This window comes from Gossypium hirsutum, chromosome A01, assembly GCF_007990345.1.
Source record: "Gossypium hirsutum isolate 1008001.06 chromosome A01, Gossypium_hirsutum_v2.1, whole genome shotgun sequence".
In the NCBI taxonomy this organism is placed as follows: domain Eukaryota; kingdom Viridiplantae; phylum Streptophyta; class Magnoliopsida; order Malvales; family Malvaceae; genus Gossypium; species Gossypium hirsutum.
This window is the reverse complement of record NC_053424.1, coordinates 92,098,718-92,119,656: the sequence shown is the minus strand read 5'-3', so window position 1 is coordinate 92,119,656 and position 20,939 is coordinate 92,098,718. Positions and strand designations below refer to the sequence as shown.

Genomic DNA, 20,939 nt, shown 5'->3' with positions numbered 1-20,939 from the left:
CGGGTGTTGTTTACCTTAAATGTGCCGAACTTGGGATGACTCACCTCCACCGGACCGAATGGAAAAATACTGAGTATCGTAAGAGGGATTTCCTCATTCTGTGTGGTAGTGACAATGTGAGGATCAACGGCATCTAGTAAGACTTTATTGCCTACCCTAAGTTGATTAGGAGAGGTATCAGGCTTGTTTTGGTGTAGTTTCGGTTTATCATGTGTTCTCAGTTTGTGTTCTCGCCATTCATATAGCTCTTCTATCCATAGACTTCGTTCTTCATGGACGTCTTTGTTCTTTTCATGATAGTAGCGCACTGTCTTTGTTGTCTTGGTTTGAGAAGGTTCCTGCAAGGACGATTAAATATTAGTTTTATCATCGACAGGTTTTATAGCATTATCCTGAGTCTTAGGGGTTTTGACTGAGTCGTGTGCTTGGAGTGTTACTGCGTCGTCACCTGCATGACGTGTTAGCTCCCCTGTGCCTACATTAATAATGGTTCTGGCAGTTCCTAAAAAGGGTCATCCTAAAATTAAAGGTACCTCGTTATCCTCATCCATATCTAAGACGACAAAGTCTACTGGGTAAATAAATTTATCAATTTTAACGAGAACATCTTCAATAATACCCTTAGGAAATCAAACTGTTTTGTCAGCCAATTGTATGCTCATCCTAGTCTGTTTGAGTTTACTGACACCTAGTCGTTTAAACATTTTATATGGCATAACATTTATACTTCCCCTAGACCAGCTAAAGCATTATTCACAGATAAACTACCAATTAAGCAAGGAATTGTAAAACTCCCTGGATCTTTCAATTTGTTAGGTAGCTTATTCGTCAGAATAGCTGAGCAGACTGCATTGAGTTCCACATGCGATGTAGCATCTAATTTCCTTTTATTAGCCAGAAGTTCCTTTAAGAATTTTACTGAGTTGGGCATCTGCGAAAGAACTTTAATAAAGGGTAAGTTAATATGTAATTTCTTTAAGAGTTTGACAAACTTACCGAATTGTTCTTTTGTTCTATCTTTCATCATCGTTTTAGAATATGGCACACGAGGTTCATAATTCGTACTTACCTGTTTAGGATCATCATCGTTTACCTCTTGTCGACCTTTGTTCATCGTGTTGTCTTGCTGTAATTCTGGCTCAGGTGCAATGAATCCTTCCTTATCTTGGGCACTCATTGCATTGAGGTGTTCTCTCGGATTAGGTTCCATATTACTTGGTAAGCTACCTTGTGGTCACTCGGAGATTAGTTTAGATAGCTGGCCTATCTGAGTTTCGAGTCCTTGGATCAATGCTTGTTGATTCTTAAGTGTTGTCTCGGTATTTTGGAAGCGGGTTTCTGACATCGAGATGAATTTTGAAAGCATCTCTTCAAGGTTCTGCTTCTTCTTTTGTTGATAAGGTGGCTGTTGAAAACCCTGAGGATTTTGTGGCTTTGGATTCGCTTGACCTCCCCAGGAAAAATTTGGGTGGTTCCTCCAACCTGCATTATAAGTATTACTGTATGGGTTATTTTGTGATCGAAAGTTATTGTTACCCATATAGTTGACTTGTTCTTCTGCAGTTGTAGGATTGAAGGATTGGTATTCTGTATGCACACCTCCTCCGCTTGAGTGACACCTCATTACTGGATGTACCTGCGTAGAACCAAGAAAACTATCAATCTTTTTATTGAGAAGTTCTACTTGATTAGAGAGCGTGGTGACTGAATCGATGTTAGAAACGCCAGCTGTTTTCGTCGGCTTTGTCCTCATAACTTGCCACTGATAGTTATTCAGTGACATCTCCTCTATAAATTCATATGCATCTTTCGATGTTTTATTGTTGATGGTTCCGCCAGTAGCTGCGTCAATCATTTGTCTTGTCGAGGGATTCACACCATTGTAGAACATTTGAACTTGCAGCCATAAAGGTAATCCATGGTGAGGGCACCTTCTCAATAGATCCTTGTATCTCTTCCATGCATCGTAAAGTGTTTCTAAGTCCATCTGCACAAAAAGAAGAGATATCATTGCGTAATTTAGCCATTTTAGTTGGCGGAAAATATTTTAGTAAAAATTTCTCGGTCATTTGTTCTCAAGTAGCGATAGACCCTCGTGGTAATGAGTTTAACCACTGTTTAGCTTTGTTTCTCAGTGAGAAGGGAAATAACCGAAGACGGATGGCATCATCAGAAACACCATTGATTTTGAATGTATCGGAAAATTCCAGGAAATTTGCTAAGTGAGTGTTGGGATCTTCATCCTGCAAACCATCAAACTGAACAAACTACTGTATCATTTGAATAGTGTTAGGTTTTAATTCAAAATTATTCGCAGCAATAGCAGGTCTAACTATACTTGATTCAGTTCTTGTTAAAGAGGGTTTAGCATAGTCATACATAGTACGTGGAGCAGGATTTTCATTAGCTACAATTGCAGGAGGCAGCTGATTGTCTTGGTTTTCAGCCATCTTGTCGGTTGGAGGTTGAGTATTGTCTTCTTGTTCATTTTCTGTGTATCATAAACTACGCCTTATTTCTCTTTGATTTTTATGAACTGTTCGATCGATTTCTTCGTCAAAAAATAAGGGTCCTGACGGGTTTTTTCTAGTCATAAACTATAAAAACCTGTCAAGAGAAAGAAAAAGTAAATTAATAAATAATAATAATTAAATTAAATTAAATTGCAAGAAAAATAAATGGCTAAAGTAATAAAAATATAGTGTTCCTAATATTTCAGTTCCCCAGCAACGACGCCAAAAAGTTGATCGCAGTTATTCGTAACAAGTAATAAATTTTTATAATGAAGATCAAACCTAGACTAACTATTATCACGACGAAAAGGCAAGCGCACCTATCGAACAATAATATAGTAATGGCAAGACCGGGATGCCGTACCCAAGGGAACCAAAAGTACTAGTAATAACTATCTTTTTATTATCTAGCCAAATAATAAAAGGGTTTGTTTATTAAACTAATTATCTAAACTAATTAACTAATTTAATCAAAGCAAAGAGAAATTTTGGAAAAAGACTTGAAGAAAAACAATTGATAAAGACGACACCCAAGGAGGAATCCATCTAAATTTCACTTGTGACCTGACTCTGAACCGGACGATTTATTCACTTGACTTGATCCGTGAGACTCCCTAACCTAAATTATTATCCCTATTCAAGACTAATAACGTCTAACCCCTAGATTAAATAACTGAGACTTTTCTCTAATTAACACTCTAGGGTTGCATTAGCTAGATCTACGGACTCCCATATTAGGTGTCACCCTAATCCAGCAAAATCTCGAAACCCTATTTCTAGGCACTTGATCAACTCCGCTTAATTATGCCAAACCTACTCTTAGGTAGGGTCTATTCCTCCTCTGCATAAGCACATCAAATCATGAATTAATACCCAGAATATTAACTCAAGCATTAAGAACACATAATTAAGAACAAATCAAGTGTTTATCATACAGTTCAGATAATAGTAATAGGATCCATCATAGGTTTTATCCCTTTTAGGTATCTAAGGGGTTTAGTTCATAATAAAATAAGAGTACATCTCAAAAGTATAAAAATAGCAAAACATAAAGAAAACTCTAAAACCCCTGAAGGAATTCTGAGAGAGATCTTCAGCCTTGGAGTAACTCCGGCTTTTGAGATGGATCGTCTGGCTTCCTTTAAGTAATTCTCGGCGTGTGGTTCTGTGTTACAGAAAAGTTCTGGAGAGAGAGCCCCCTTCTAGGTCATACTTAGGGTGTTTATATAGGCTTTTGATTGGCTTTCTTGCCCCCTAAGTATCCTTTTTCCGTGTAAAATACAACTCCTTAAAAAAGGGACACGCCCGTGTGCCACGGCCGTGTGACGTGGTTGCCAGGCCGCGTTCTATCTGTTAAATTGCCACGGCCGTGTGGGCTCAATGGCTAGGCCGTGTGAGTCGTGTAAACCTTTGTCGACACATTCGAAAGGCACAGATGTGTGAGCTGCCCGTGTGGCAAGGCTTAGGCTGTGTGGTCTTCTCAATTTGGTCCATTTTGTCCCTTTTTAGCTCATTTTTGGCTCCTTTTGACCCTTGGTGTTCTCCTGAGTACAAAACATGAAATAAACATGAAATAACTGGATTAAGAGCACCAAAATCCACAAATCTAATAGTAAACGTCCATAAATATGCTAAGTATTTGGGGTAAAAACATGTATAATTTGGCATTTATCAGCAATCAACTCCGCTTAATTATGACAAATTTAATCTTAGACAGGGTTTATTCCTCCTCTAAATAAGAGCTTAACTTGAATCAATATCCTGGAATATCAAAACAAGAATTAAGAACATATAATCAAGAACAAGTCAAATATTTATCATACAATTCAGATAATAATAACAAGATCCGTCTTAGGTTTCATTCCCCTTAGGTATTTAGGGGGTTTAGTTCATACATATGAAAGAAAACATCTCAAAAGTATAAAGATAACAAAACATAAGAAAACCCAAAATTCCTGAAGGAACTTGAAGGGAGATCTTCAGTCTTGATGATGAATCCGGCTTCTGAAATGGATCAATCGGCTTTCCTTGAGTAATTCCTTGTTTCCTACTCTGCTTTCTCCTCTTAAGTGACTCCTCAGGTGTTTAAATAGGCTTTTGGATGCCTAAGAGCCCTAAAATTTGGCCTTTTCTGAATAGGACTATACCTGGGCTCGGCAGGGACACGCCCGTGTGCGATTACTCTAGCCCGTGGTCAAGGCTGTTGAATAGGCACAGGCGTGTAGTCTACTTGTGTAAGTTGTGCTTCAATCCTGCCAAATGGACACGGCCGTGTGACATGCCCGTGTGAGGAAGTCCAGACCGTGTTGATTTCCCACATGGGTTCATTTTCTCCGTTTTCGGCCTGTTTCTCGCTCTTTTTACTCTCCTATGCTCTCCAAAGTATAAAACATGAAATTAAAGTATTAGAGCATCGAATTCACCAAATATAAGGAGAAACCATTCATAAATGGGCTAATCATGGGATAAAAATATGTATAAATTACGGTTTATCACATGACATTTGTATCCTACACATTCCTAAGGTTCAACCAACACTTTTAAGTATCATTTCTCCGACAATTCTTGCTTGAATCATCAAGGAATAAATTTACAAAATAAATATATAGATGCTAAAAAATAACATCATTAATTACAAATAATAAAACATTGCATTTATTTACTGCAAACTTACCTCGATACAAAGTACGATCAAATATTTTGATTTAGTCTTCAACCTTTTTCTTTCCTTGGTCTAACCCTGAATTTCGTTCTTCTTAATCTATAATAGAAAATTTAACTTATTTAATTGTGACAGCCCAAAATTGACCCTAGTCGGGAAGTGGTTTCGGGACCACTAAACCGAGTCATAAAAATAATTAACCGTCATAATTGATGCTCATTATATGTACATATGCATGTGTGAAAATTTTGTGTTTGAATTTTGTTAATTGTAAGTGAATTTTATCAAATAGGACTTATGTGAGAAAATTTTGAAATATGATAGGTCAAAGTATAAGGATCTATTAGTGCATGAAATAAAAAGGGGGGACTTGCATGTCAATTCCCCCCTAAATAGTAGTGGCCGGCCATGACAAGGTGGATAGACAAATTGTGATGGGTAAAACATATTATGAAAAGTTTATGACAACATGTTGTGTTAAGAACAATAAAATATGAGGGGAGTGGGAGGAGAAACCAAAGTTGTTTCATCCTTGCTCCCCCATTTTTCCGAAACTAGAAGAAAAAAAAAGAAGGCTTCATCCTCTTTGTTCTTCTTGACCGAAAAATCAAAGGAAGAAGAAAGAGTTCTCTTGCTTTATGTTCGGTTTGGATGAGGAGTAAGAAGAGGTAAGTACCTTGAAATTCTTGGAAAATTTTGTATAAAGAAGGTGGTTAGTTCAAGTTCTAATCATTCCATGGCTTAAGTTTTGATTGTTAGGAGGTTTGATATTTGGCCAAGTAGTTTGAAGCTCTTAGCACATATATTTTTTCTTCTTCTTTCTTGAAGGTTGAAATTTGGGTTGTTATTAAGGAGGTGCCGAATGTGGTCCTTGAAGGGCCTTGAGGAACAATATATGTGGCTTGGGTTATAACATTCGGCCATGGTAGTTTGAGGATTAAGGATTTTATTTCTTGTTAAAATTGGATGAATCTTAGTGTGTGAGTGTTTGAACTAACTAAGGATCAAATAGATGCATGGGTACAAAGTAGGAAGAATCGGCTACTATGGTTGATACTAATGTCGAATGTGAAAATGTTATATTAAATAATGTATGTGATTTGAGTTAATAATATGAAAAGAATATTTAGATGTATTATAATTGATTAAGTATTAAATCAAAAGTTGCCAAAATTGCCATTTCTTTAGCCGAATATGTGTTTGATCAATGAAGAATTTGTTGAAGAATATAGGTGAACTTGGTAAGAGTATTCGGTTTAGTGTATAAATGATATAAAGATTTTAGAAATTATTTTGGTTAGGTGTATGTATGATTAAGTATATTCGGCAATATACTTAAAGTGAGTACATGATATTATATTATAATTATTGAGCTTAAGTATATGGATATGTGTATATGTGGTCATATAATGACATTTTGGTTTGAAAATTTAATGATATGTGATTGCCGAATGTGATTAATAAATTCATATTATTGGTTTAAATATTGAATACTCCTATTTGTATTCTTTAAGCTCAAGAGCAAAGGGGAACTAAATCCGATAAAGGGAAGGAAAAAGTAATTGAATAGCCATTAAAGTTGTTCGACAACATCCGAGGTAAGTCTTCGAGTAATGACCCTACTTGAATTATATTGAAATGATTAGTCATACTATGACGGATAGCCGAATGTGCATAGAGACTATGTTATAAAGCCGATTGAAATCATGCTCTTTGTGTGTGGCTATTGAGCCGAAATTGGAAAGGTTAAATAAATGCTTTGTGTTTGAGCCTTAGTAACGAAAATGAAATATGGATGTGTCATGATTGTTGATATATGTGTGCATGAGCATTTGAATGATATCCGGGTTAAGACCCGAAGGCAATTGTGCTAGTGATTTTATCCGGGCTAAGACCCGAAGGCATTTGTGCGAGTTGCTATACCCGGGTTAAGACCCGAAGGCAATTGTGCTAGTGATTTTATCTAGGCTAAGACCCGAAGGCATTTGTGCGAGTTGCTATACCCGGGTTAAGACCCGAAGGCAATTGTGCTAGTGATTTTATCCGGGCTAAGACCCGAAGGCATTTGTGCGAGTTGATATATCCGGGCTAAGACCCGAAGGCATTTGTGCTTGTAGTTATATCCGGCTAAATTCCGAAGAAACTTGGGTTCGAAGGTGAGCGTGTTGTGCTGTAATAAATTCAATTAAAACGCTCGAAAAACCCAAACGATAAGGTATGTGTTCGTATGCATCGGAAAAGTTGATTCGTTTTTAATAGTATTCGTTCAATCGACTAACGAACTTTCGACTTTTAGATAGGTTAATACCTTGTGTGTATATGTTGATGAAGTGTGAAGTAAGTATGTGTATGACAATGTGTATTAATAAAGTGATCCATTTAGCTATGTGAATGTAATACTTTAGTCAAAGCCGATTTCATTACTTGAAACTTACTAAGCTTTAAAATGCTTACAACGTTGCTTTGGCTCTCTGTTTTATAAATTTTGTTCGTCGGATATCGGATTCGGGATCATCGAAGTCGAAGTCACCCACACTATCAAAGCCCTTTTGGTACTCTTTTAGTTGAACTCTGGATATGACATGTATAGGACTACCCGTTTGTTGTGGGTCATGGACCCTTTGGACTTGTATAATTTTGGTTAGCCATGCGAAAATGGCCTATATATGTTTGAGTGTAATGTTATAATCATTTGGTATGGATATGGTTATTGAGAGGTGTGGGTATGCTTAATAAGGATTGGCCATGGGAATGGTTAATCACTATCATAAATTGTGCTATTTATGCTAAAAGGGCTAGTTGAATCATGGAAACTATGAAATAGGTAAAGTCTACCTTAAAGGCAGATGCTGACAGCAGCAGTGATGTAGATTTGGAAAATCACTAAAAATAGTAGGAATGGAATTAAATAGTGAATAAATTATGTAAACTAACCTTGATGAATCTATTTTCATAGGAAAGTAACGAAATGATCATATGGACAGTATGTTAAGAGATATTCAGGTTCTCGTGAGACAGGGCCAGAAGGGTTTCTGGATTCCCTGTTTCGACTTTGGAAATTCATTATAAATTAACCAGAGATAATTAGGAGTCATGCCATATATGTATAGATTCCTCTCTGAGTCTAGTTTCTATAGAAACAAACGACATCAGTATTGAAGCCCTGTACAGGGAGATATCCAAGTCGTAATGCGCGAAGGTCAGTGTAGTTGATCCCTGTAACATGGGATACTTTGACTAATAAACTGTACTAATCGGCCCAATCAAAAATTCTAGAAAAAAATATGTAGATGGGCATATGAGTCTAGTTTCAGAGAAAATTTACGGAACTGGATTCCGAGTTTCTGAACTCAAGATATGATTTTTAAAGCGACTAGTACGCAGATTGGCAGTGTCTGGGAAATTTTTTTTATATAAGTGGTATAAAGTCTGTTAACACCTCGTGTTCGACTCCGGTGACGGTCTCGGGTTCGGGGTGTTACATTTGATTGGTATCAGAGCTACGGTTTAGTCGATTCTATGACTACCGTAATGCGTTGGGTCTAGCTATACATGCCATTTTATGTGATTATTTGATAGTGTGGTGATTTCTGACAATTGTAAATGTGTTTATTTATAGTAATGGATCCCGATCCCGACCGAGCGGTAGCTGATGATCTTGAGAGTGTAGCGCCTGCTCCCGCACAAGGGACAGCGCCGACGGACTCTCAACCTAATGCTAGTAACCCGAATGATGAAGCTAGACAAGCTTTCTATAGCGTGATGAATGATTGGTTCAACCAATACATTCGAACTAATACGGCTGTTCCACAACCTCCATTCCCGACTAATACCACCCCCGCACCTACAATACCTCCGGAAACTGACCAAATAAGGTCAAATAAGCCCCCAGTTGACAGAATCCGAAAACATGGGGCTACTGAATTTAAAGCTACGGATAGCGACGATGCCGAGCAAGCTGAATTTTGGTTGGACAACACTATCCGGGTACTCGATGAGCTATCTTGTACACCCGATGAATGCCTAAAGTGTACTATCTCCTTGCTACGCGATTCTGCCTACTATTGGTGGAGTACTCTGACTTCTGTTGTGCCCCGAGAGCAAGTAACTTGGGAGTTTTTCCAAACTGAGTTTCGGAAAAAGTATATCAGTCAGAGATTTGTTGATCAAAAACGGAAGGAATTTCTTGAGCTTAAGCAAGGTTCTATGTCAGTTACTGATTACGAGCGAAAATTTGTTAGACTTAGTAGGTACGCTCGGGAATGTGTTTCGTCCGAGGCTATCATGTGTAAACGCTTCGAGGATGGGCTGAATGAAGATATAAAAATGTTCGTGGGCATTCTTGAAATACGAGAGTTCGTAGTACTTGTCGAGCGAGCTTGTAAAGCCGAAGAGCTTAGAAAAGAAAAACAAAAAGTTGATGTGGGAACTAGAGAGTTTCGTAAAAGATCCTCGGGAAAGTCTCTTCAGCAGGCATCGAAGAAATTTCGAGACGATGTGGGCCGGTCTAGAGGCACTTCGGGCCTTTTAGACGAGATCGTGATCGACCACCTGTGGGTACACGAGGCACTTCGGTCGCCAGTGTTGGGAATGAACGTCGAGACAGAACGAAATGTCGATATTGCAGTAAATGGCATTCGGGGAGTTGTAGATTCCCTGACCGCTCCTGTTACAAGTGCGGATCAGTTGACCACTTCATTAAAGATTGCCCGAGGTTGTCTGAACAGAATGTAAATCAGAGTGGGAAACCGGGTGCTACCACTGCTCGAGGTAGACCATTTGGAAATACGGGCAATGCTAGTGGCGGTCAGAGAGGATCTAGAGATGCTACGACCAGATCCGAGGCTCGTGCGCCTGCTAGAGCTTATGCTATACGTGCCCGCGAGGATGCTTCTTCGCCTGATGTTATTACCGGTACTTTTACTCTCTTTGATACTAATGTAATTGCTTTGATTGACCCCGGTTCTACTCATTCTTACATATGTGAAACCTTAGCATCCAGTAAGACTTTACCTATTGAGTCTACTGAGTTCGTAATTCGGGTGTCAAATCCCTTGGGTTGTTACGTGCTTGTCGACAAAGTGTGTAAGAAATGTCCCCTAGTAATTCGAGGTTCCTGTTTTCCGGCGGACTTGATGCTTTTTCCGTTTGATGAATTTGATGTTATTCTTGGTTTGGATTGGTTGACCGCGCATGATGCGGTTGTGAATTGCAAAAGCAAGACTATTAATTTGAGGTGCGCAAATAACGAAGTAATCCGAGTTGAGTCTACGGACTTGGATGGGTTGCCAGCTGTAATATCCTCAATGTTGGCCCAGAAATATGTAAGAAAAGGGTGCGAAGCATACCTTGCGTATGTGCTTGATGACAAAGAATTAGAAAAGAAACCCGAATCTGTGCCGGTGGTTTGTGAGTACCCGGATGTTTTTCCTGAAGAATTACCGGGTTTACCACCTGTTCGGGAGATAGTGTTTGGTATTGAGCTTGTACCTGGGACTACGCCGATTTCGATAGCTCCGTATCGCATGGCACCAACCGAGTTAAAAGAGTTGAAAGCTCAGTTGCAAGAATTGACGGATAGAGGTTTTGCTCGACCAAGTTTCTCACCTTGGGGTGCACCAGTATTGTTCGTGAAAAAGAAGGACGGAACCATGAGGTTGTGCATTGACTATCGTCAACTGAATAAAGTGACGATAAAGAATAAATATCCGTTACCGCGTATTGATGATTTGTTTGATCAACTAAAAGGAGCCTCAGTGTTCTCAAAAATAGATTTGAGATCGGGCTATTATCAGTTGCGAATTCGAGATTCGGACATACCCAAAACTGGCTTCAGAACGAGATATGGTCACTACAAATTCTTAGTGATGCCGTTTGGGCTCACTAATGCCCCTGCGGTATTTATGGATTTGATGAATCGGATCTTCAGACCATATTTGGATCGGTTCGTAGTTGTGTTCATTGATGACATCTTGGTCTATTCAAGAGATGAGACCGAACATGCTGAGCACCTGAGACTAGTGTTGCAAATTTTGCGGGATAAGCAGTTATATGCTAAGTTCAGTAAGTGTGAGTTCTGGTTAAGAGAGGTTAGCTTCTTGGGTCATGTGGTATCCGCATCGGGTATTCGAGTTGACCCGAACAAAATTTCAGCCATACTTAACTGGAAACCTCCGAGAAATATTACTGATGTTCGGAGCTTTTTGGGACTCGCCGGTTATTACCGACGATTTGTCAAAGGTTTCTCGATGATAGCCACACCAATGACGAAGCTACTTCAAAAGGATGTTAAGTTCGAATGGACGGAGAAATGTCAGAAAAGTTTCGATCAACTGAAAACTTATTTGACTGAAGCTCCAATTTTAGTGCAACCCGAATCAGGCAAAGAGTTTGTCATTTATAGTGACGCATCCCTACTTGGGTTGGGTTGCGTATTGATGCAAGAAGGTCGAGTGGTGGCCTATGCGTCGAGACAATTAAAGCCACATGAGAAAAATTATCCGACCCATGATCTTGAACTAGCTGCTATCGTATTTGCTTAAAAATATGGCGACATTACTTATTTGGTGAAAAGTGCCATGTATTTTCGAATCACAAAAGTCTCAAATATTTGATGACTCAAAGAGACTTAAATCTGCGACAAAGACGTTGGCTTGAGTTGTTGAAAGATTACGAGCTTGTCATTGATTACCACCCGGGAAAGGCTAATGTGGTTGCGGACGCCTTAAGCCGGAAATCATTGTTTGCTTTACGAGCGATGAATGTGCACTTGTCTGTTCTACCCGACAATGTGTTAGTAGCTGAATTAAAAGCCAAACCATTATTGAATCATCAAATTCGTGAAGCCCAGAAAGTTGATGATGAATTGGTTGCAAAACGGGTTGAGTGTGTTCCGAACAAAGAATCGGAGTTTCAAATTGATGATGATGATTGTTTGAGGTTCAGAAGTCGTTTGTGTGTTCCAAAGAATTCGGAACTCATTTCGATGATTCTGAACGAAGCCCATTGTATCCGAATGTCAATTCACCCGGGGAGTACGAAAATGTACAACGATTTGAAACGTCGATTTTGGTGGCATGGTATGAAACGAGACATCTCCGACTTTGTTTCGAGATGTTTAATATGTCAACAAGTGAAAGCAGAACAACAAGTGCCTTCAGGATTACTTCAGCCGATCATGATACCTGAGTGGAAATGGGATCGAGTCACAATGGACTTTGTGTCTGGACTGCCGTTGTCAGCAAGTAAGAAAGATGCGATTTGGGTTGTTGTCGATAGACTGACCAAGTCGGCTCACTTTATCCCCGTGCGTACGGATTTTTCATTGGATAAACTAGCTGAATTGTATGTTTCTCAGATTGTGAGATTACACGGGGTACCTATTTCTATCGTGTCAGATAGAGATCCGAGATTCACCTCACGATTTTGGAGGAAATTGCAAGAAGCTTTGGGTACCAAGCTACATTTTAGCACTGCTTTTCACCCCCAAACCGATGGTCAATCTGAGTGGATAATTCAGATACTTGAGGATATGTTGAGATGTTGCATCCTCGAGTTCAGTAGTTCATGGGAACGGTATTTACCTTTGATTGAATTCGCTTACAACAATAGTTTTCAATCAAGTATTAAGATGGCACCTTACGAGGCTTTGTACGGTCGTAAATTCCGTACACCATTGTTTTGGACCGAGCTCGGTGAAAGTAAAATTTTCGGAGTTGATTTGATTAAAGATGCCGAACAGAAAGTAAAGGTAATCCGTGAAAGTCTGAAGGCAGCCACAGATCGTCAAAAATCGTATGCGGATTTGAAACGAAAAGACATTGAATATCAGGTGGGAGATAAAGTGTTTCTTAAAGTTTCGCCTTGGAAAAAGGTACTCAGATTTGGCCGTAAGGGCAAGTTGAGCCCGAGATTCATTGGGCCGTACGAAATCTCCGAACGAATTGGTCCGGTTGCGTATAGATTGATTTTGCCCCCTGAACTTGAAAAGATTCACGATGTCTTTCATGTTTCGATGCTTCGACGTTATAGATCCGATCCGTCACATGTGATTAATCCCTCAGAAGTTGAAATTCAATCTGACTTGAGTTATGAAGAAGAACCGATTCGTATCCTAGCTCGTGAAGTGAAAGAGTTGTGAAATAAAAGGGTTCCATTAGTTAAGGTGTTATGGCTCAAACACGGGATTGAGGAAGCTACTTGGGAAACCGAGAGCTCGATGAAAGAACGATACCCAAACTTATTTACCAGTAAGATTTTCGGGAACGAAAATTTCTTAAGTGGGGGAGAGTTGTGACAGCCCAAAATTGACCCTAGTCGGGAAGTGGTTTCGGGACCACTAAATCGAGTCATAAAAATAATTAACCGTCATAATTGATGCTCATTATATGTACATGTGCATGTGTGAAAATTTCGTGTTTGAATTTTGTTAATTGTAAGTGAATTTTATCAAATAGGACTTATGTGAGAAAATTTTGAAATGTGATAGGTCAAAGTATAAGGATCTATTAGTGCATGAAATAAAAAGGGGGGACTTGCATGTCAATTTCCCCCCTAAATAGTAGTGGTCGGCCATGACAAGGTGGATAGACAAATTGTGATGGGTAAAACATATTATGAAAAGTTTATGACAACATGTTGTGTTAAGAACAATAAAATATGAGGGGAGTGGGAGGAGAAACCAAAGTTGTTTCATCCTTGCTCCCCCATTTTGCCGAAACTAGAAGAAAAAAAAAAGAAGGCTTCATCCTCTTTGTTCTTCTTGACCGAAAAATCAAAGGAAGAAGAAAGAGTTCTCTTGCTTTATGTTTGGTTTGGATGAGGATTAAGAAGAGGTAAGTACCTTGAAATTCTTGGAAAATTTTGTATAAAGAAGGTGGTTAGTTCAAGTTCTAATCATTCCATGGCTTAAGTTTTGATTGTTAGGAGGTTTGATATTTGGCCAAGTAGTTTGAAGCTCTTAGCACATATATTTTTTCTTCTTCTTTCTTGAAGGTTGAAATTTGGGTTGTTATTAAGGAGGTGCCGAATGTGGTCCTTGAAGGGCCTTGAGGAACAATATATGTGGCTTAGGTTATAACATTCGGCCATGGTAGTTTGAGGATTAAGGATTTTATTTCTTGTTAAAATTGGATGAATCTTAGTGTGTGAGTGTTTGAACTAACTAAGGATCAAATAGATGCATGGGTACAAAGTAGGAAGAATCGGCTACTATGGTTGATACTAATGCCGAATGTGAAAATGTTATATTAAATAATGTATGTGATTTGAGTTAATAATATGAAAAGAATATTTAGATGTATTATAATTGATTAAGTATTAAATCAAAAGTTGCTAAAATTGCCATTTCTTTAGCCGAATATGTGTTTGATCAATGAAGAATTTGTTGAAGAATATAGGTGAACTTGGTAAGAGTATTCGGCTTAGTGTATAAATGATATAAAGATTTTAGAAATTATTTTGGTTAGGTGTATGTATGATTAAGTATATTCGGCAATATACTTAAAGTGAGTACATGATATTATATTATAATTATGGAGCTTAAGTATATGGATATGTGTATATGTGGTCATATAATGACATTTTGGTTTGAAAATTTAATGATATGTGATTGCCGAATGTGATTAATAAATTCATATTATTGGTTTAAATATTGAATACTCCTATTTGTATTCTTTAAGCTCAAGAGCAAAGGGGAACTAAATCCGATAAAGGGAAGGAAAAAGTAATTGAATAGCCATTAAAGTTGTTCGACAACATCCGAGGTAAGTCTTCGAGTAATGACCCTACTTGAATTATATTGAAATGATTAGTCATACTATGACGGATAGCCGAATGTGCATAGAGACTATGTTATAAAGCCGATTGAAATCATGCTCTTTGTGTGTGGCTATTGAGCCGAAATTGGAAAGGTTAAATAAATGCTTTGTGTTTGAGCCTTAGTAACGAAAATGAAATATGGATGTGTCATGATTGTTGATATATGTGTGCATGAGCATTTGAATGATATCCGGGTTAAGACCCGAAGGCAATTGTGCTAGTGATTTTATCCGGGCTAAGACCCGAAGGCATTTGTGCGAGTTGCTATACCCGGGTTAAGACCCGAAGGCAATTGTGCTAGTGATTTTATCCGGGCTAAGACCCGAAGGCATTTGTGCGAGTTGATATATCCGGGCTAAGACCCGAAGGCATTTGTGCTTGTAGTTATATCCGGCTAAATTCCGAAGAAACTTGGGTTCGAAGGTGAGCGTGTTGTGCTGTAATAAATTCAATTAAAATGCTCGAAAAACCCAAACGATAAGGTATGTGTTCGTATGCATCGGAAAAGTCGATTCGTTTTTAATAGTATTCGTTCAATCGACTAACGAACTTTCGACTTTTAGATAGGTTAATACCTTGTGTGTATATGTTGATGAAGTGTGAAGTAAGTATGTGTATGAGAATGTGTATTAATAAAGTGATCCATTTAGCTATGTGAATGTAATACTTTAGTCAAAGCCGATTTCATTACTTGAAACTTACTAAGCTTTAAAATGCTTACAACGTTGCTTTGGCTCTCTGTTTTATAGATTTTGTTCGTCGGATATCGGATTCGGGATCATCGAAGTCGAAGTCACCCACACTATCAAAGCCCTTTTGGTACTCTTTTAGTTGAACTCTGGATATGGCATGTATAGGACTACCCGTTTGTTGTGGGTCATGGACCCTTTGGACTTGTATAATTTTGGTTAGCCATGCGAAAATTGCTTATATATGTTTGAGTATAATGTTATAATCATTTGGTATGGATATGGTTATTGAGAGGTGTGGGTATGCTTAATAAGGATTGGCCATGGGAATGGTTAATCACTATCATAAATTGTGCTATTTATGCTAAAAGGGCTAGTTGAATCATGGAAACTATGAAATAGGTAAAGTCTACCTTAAAGGCAGATGCTGACAGCAGCAGTGATGTAGATTTGGAAAATCACTAAAAATAGTAGGAATGGAATTAAATAGTGAATAAATTATGTAAACGAACCTTGATGAATCTATTTTCATAGGAAAGTAACGAAACGATCATATGGACAGTATGTTAAGAGATATTCAGGTTCTCGTGAGACAGGGCCAGAAGGGTTTCTGGATTCCCTGTTTCGACTTTGGAAATTCATTATAAATTAACCAGAGATAATTAGGAGTCATGCCATATATGTATAGATTCCTCTCTGAGTCTAGTTTCTATAGAAACAAACGACATCAGTATTGAAGCCCTGTACAGGGAGATATCCAAGTCGTAATGCGCGAAGGTCAGTGTAGTTGATCCCTGTAACATGGGAGACTTTGACTAATAAACTGTACTAATTGACCCTACCAAAAATTCTAGAAAAAAATATGTAGATGGGAATATGTGTCTAGTTTCAGGGAAAATTTACGGAACTGGATTCTGAGTTTTTGAACTCAAGATATGATTTTTAAAGCGACTAGTACGCAGATTGGCAGTGTCTGGGAAATTTTTTTTTATATAAGTGGTTTAAAGTCTGTTAACACCTCGTGTTCGACTCCGGTGACGGTCTCGGGTTCGGGGTGTTACATTAATATTCACATTTATCAAAACAGTCCTTAACTCTAACTTTGGAAAAATTATGATTTTGCCCCTAAAATTTTACATATTTACACTTTTGCTCCAAGGCTCGAAAATGAAACTTTATCCCTAATTGTTATGTTTTATGACATGCTGATCATTTATTTACCTACGGAAACATCAAATTCCCACCTTAACATGTACTTACGACCGTTAGGTATTTTTACCGATTATGTCGTTTAACTCGTTTTCACTTAAAATCGCTTAGCTCAAGTCGTGTAACATAATTTCAAGCTTCATATTCTACCATAAAACATCAAAACAAACACATTTCACCTATAGGTATTTTTCCAAATATGAACCCTAGGTTAAATTATTGCTAGAATAAGCTAAATCAAGTTACGGGACTTCAAAAATGTAAAGAACATTAAAAACGGAGCTTGGAATCACTTACTATGAAGTTTGGAAGCTTGACAAAACCCTAGCTATGAAGAACCCTTGAAATTTTGGCCTAATGAAGAAGATGGGCACATTTTGCCATCTTTTCCCCGTTTTTAATCTTTTAATTACCAAATGACTAAAATACCCTTTATTAAAACTTTAGTTATTTTTATTTATATATGTCTATTTTTGTCCATGAAAACCTAATGGTCTAATTACCATTTAAGGACCTCTACTTCAATTATACTCTTCAATTCAATTCTTTAGCATCTAAAACTCATATTTATCAACTTTTGTAATTAAGCCCTAGTAGGTAAATTAAGCATGCTATCTATAAAATTATCCTTCGATACTATAACACATGCATCTAATCACTCGGTAAATTATAAAAATTAATCGAAATAAACTTTTCTATCTCAGATTCATGGTTTCGCAACCACTGTTCCGTCTAGGCCCTATTTTGGGATGTTACATTTCTCCCGCCTTTAAGGATTTTCGTCCTCGAAAATCTTACCTCTGAAAAGATTTGGATACTGTTTTCGCATATCCTCTTCAAGCTCCCATGTAGTCTCGTCTACCCCATTCCTATTCCATAATACTTTCATAAGTGCAATACTTTTGTTCCTTAATTGCTTGACCTCTCGAGCTAAAATCTTTACCAGTTCTTCACCATAAGTCATATCTTGCTGAATCTCAACCTCTATCTGTGAAATCACATGTAAAGGATCAGAATAGTAACGACGTAACATGGACACATGGAACACATCATGAATCTTCTCTAATTCTGGTGGCAAAGCTAACCGATATCCTAATGGTCCAACTCTTTCACTTACTTCAAACGGTCCAATTAAACGTGGACTTAGTTTACCTTTCTTGCCAAATCTAAAGACTTTCTTCCACGGGGATACTTTCAAGAACACTTTGTCGCCAACTTGATACTCAATCTCTTTTCTTTTCAAGTCTGCATAAGACTTCTATCTATCTGAAGCTGCTTTCAAGCAATCTCTGATTACTTCCACTTTCTCTTCAATTTCTTCAACTAAATCAACCCCATTAATCTGATTTTCTTTAAGCTCTGTCCAACACAAAGGTGTACAACATTTACGTCCATACAAAGATTCATAAGGTGCCATTTTCAAACTCGACTGGTAACTATTATTATAAGCAAACTCTACCAACGACAAATATTTCTCCCAACTGCCCTGAAATTCTAAGATACAACATCTGAGCATATCCTCAAGTATCTAAACAACTCTCTCTAACTGACCATCAGTTTGAGGATGGAACTAAAACTCAACTTTGTGCCAAAAGCTTCCTGTAACTTTTTCCTAAATCGCGAAGTGTATCTCAGGTCTTTATCTGAAATAATTATAACAGTACTCCATGCAGTTTGACTATCTATGAAATATACAACTCGGCCAACTTGTCAAGTGAATAATCCATACAAACTGGAATAAAATGAGCCGACTTCGTTACCTTATCAATCAAAACCTATACTGCATCTTTCTTTCTCAGTGTCAACGGCAATTGTAACACCCCGAACCCGAAACCGACACCGGAGTCGAACACGAGGTGTTAACTGACTTTAACCCCTTATAAAATTTATTTTCCAGACACTGCCCAAACTGTGTACTAGTCGTTTTAAAAATCATATCTTAAGTTTCGTAACTCAAAAATCAGTTTCGTGATTTTTCCCAGAAACTAGACTCATGTGCCCATCTATGTATTTTTTTCTAGAATTTTTGGTCGGGCCAATTAGTACAGTTTATTAGTCAAAGTCTCCCATGTTGCAGGGGTCGACTACACTGACCTTTGCCCATTACGACCTGGATATCTCCCTGCACGGGGCTTCACTACTGATGCCGTTTGTTTCTATGAAAACTAGACTCAGAGAGGAATCTGTACATATATGGTACGACCCCTAATTATCTCTGGTTAATTTATATTGAATTTCCAAAGTCGGAGCAGGGAATCCAGAAACCGTTCTGGCCCTGTCCCACAAAAATCTGATTATCTCTTAATATACTGCCCATATGATCTTTTCGTTACTTCCTCATGAAAACAGACTCATCGAGCTTCGATTACATAATTTATTCATCAATTAATTCCACTCCTACTATTTTTAGTGATTTTTCAATCTCATGACACTGCTGCTGCCAGCATCTGTTACGAAAGTAACTAGGTCCATTTCATGCCTACCCTTGATCCAACTCAATCGAACATTCGTGCCATTTTCGCATGGCTTAAAGTTTACATGCCAAAGTTCAAACACAACATAATAGCTTATACATGCCAAAATGTTCTTCTAAGCCAACTAAGAAGAAAGTACCAAAACTTGCTATCCGGTGTGATGACTTCGATGACGGCCTGACCCCGCAAAAATAGATGAGTCCAAGCAACCTATAATGGGTGACAAGGAAACACCGAGTGAGTTTATAACTCAGTAAGTCATAAGCAATGCACTACCATCCATCAATAACATTATCACAAGAGGAAACAAAATGGAACGAGACAATTTACTCCATCCATACCGAACCATACCATAGTTCCTCCAACCTATCGATTCAGTTTCATATCAATTCATGCATTCACATTCCATATACTCATCAATAGGACATTGAGGCAATTTCATAAATCAATTTATTTTCGTTACAATCAAACGACTAAACGGCCTTTCACCCATCCTACGATAAATTTTATGTACGTGACTTCAAGTATATTTGTCACATAGGTTCAAACTTACCGAGCTCAACATCAAGTATAAGCATAGCACCTATTAGCCATGTACTCAAGACACTTACCCGATCCGCTGTCCGCGATCGACTCAATAGTGTCGCACACATAGTGTCCATAATGATTCACGAATGTATATTGAGTCCGCACACTCAGTGCTATATAATCAACTCGCACACTTAGTGCTACGTAATCAAATCGCACACTTAGTGCTACATAGTCAAACTCGCACACTTAGTGCCGCATGGTCAATTCGCACACTTAGTGCATCATATTCATATCGCACACTTAGTGCAACATAGTCAAATCGCACACTTAGTGCTGTACAATTTAATCCCGCGCACTTAGCGCCAATCTCATGGTCATAAATGGTTATACCCGCACGTTTAGTGCCGAGATCAACAACTCAGTACATCTTACCTCTTTTCTTTTCATTCAACAATTTCATCATCCCATACGTACATGCATATATATATATGTATATTTATTCATTCCATTCAGCATCAATACATAAACATTATGACCATTTGAAATAATACCAACTACATGCTTAATGACTTACCTTGTGTTGGGTAAGACGGTTCCAACTCGGCTACTCAGTGATCTTTTCTTTGCCTTTATCGGATCTAGTTCCCTTTTTCTCTTGAGCTTAAGTTCAACAAAATTTAAAATAGTCATTAATCGACTATTCAAGTATTACTTTCAGAATAATATATATATATTGATTTGACTTTCACACACATAGATTATAGTAAGTTTTATAATAATCAATAAATAACTCATTGGCAAATTTTCATTAATGTTTACAACAAAATCACATATTCACTACGAGCTGTTTTCCTGAGCAGTAGTCGCTAAATTGTTTATAACTGGAGCTACAAAACTCCAAATCACTAGCCATTAATTTTCCCTGAATATAGACTCGTATATCTTCCATCCATAAAATTTTCAGAATTTTAGGCTTGGCCAATCAATACCAGATTTTTCTTAAAGTTTCCCCTGTTTCACTGTTTGACTATTCTGACCACTC

At 37.9% G+C, this 20,939-nt stretch overlaps 1 non-coding gene across 1 annotated transcript; it reads left to right on the top strand.

Annotated features, from left to right (window-relative positions):
• Positions 1-1,913: 1,913 nt before the first annotated feature.
• LOC121206715 (small nucleolar RNA R71) lies at positions 1,914-2,020 on the top strand. The gene has a single exon (XR_005901880.1). It is a non-coding gene; the product is annotated as a small nucleolar RNA R71 (small nucleolar RNA).
• Positions 2,021-20,939: the final 18,919 nt, after the last annotated feature.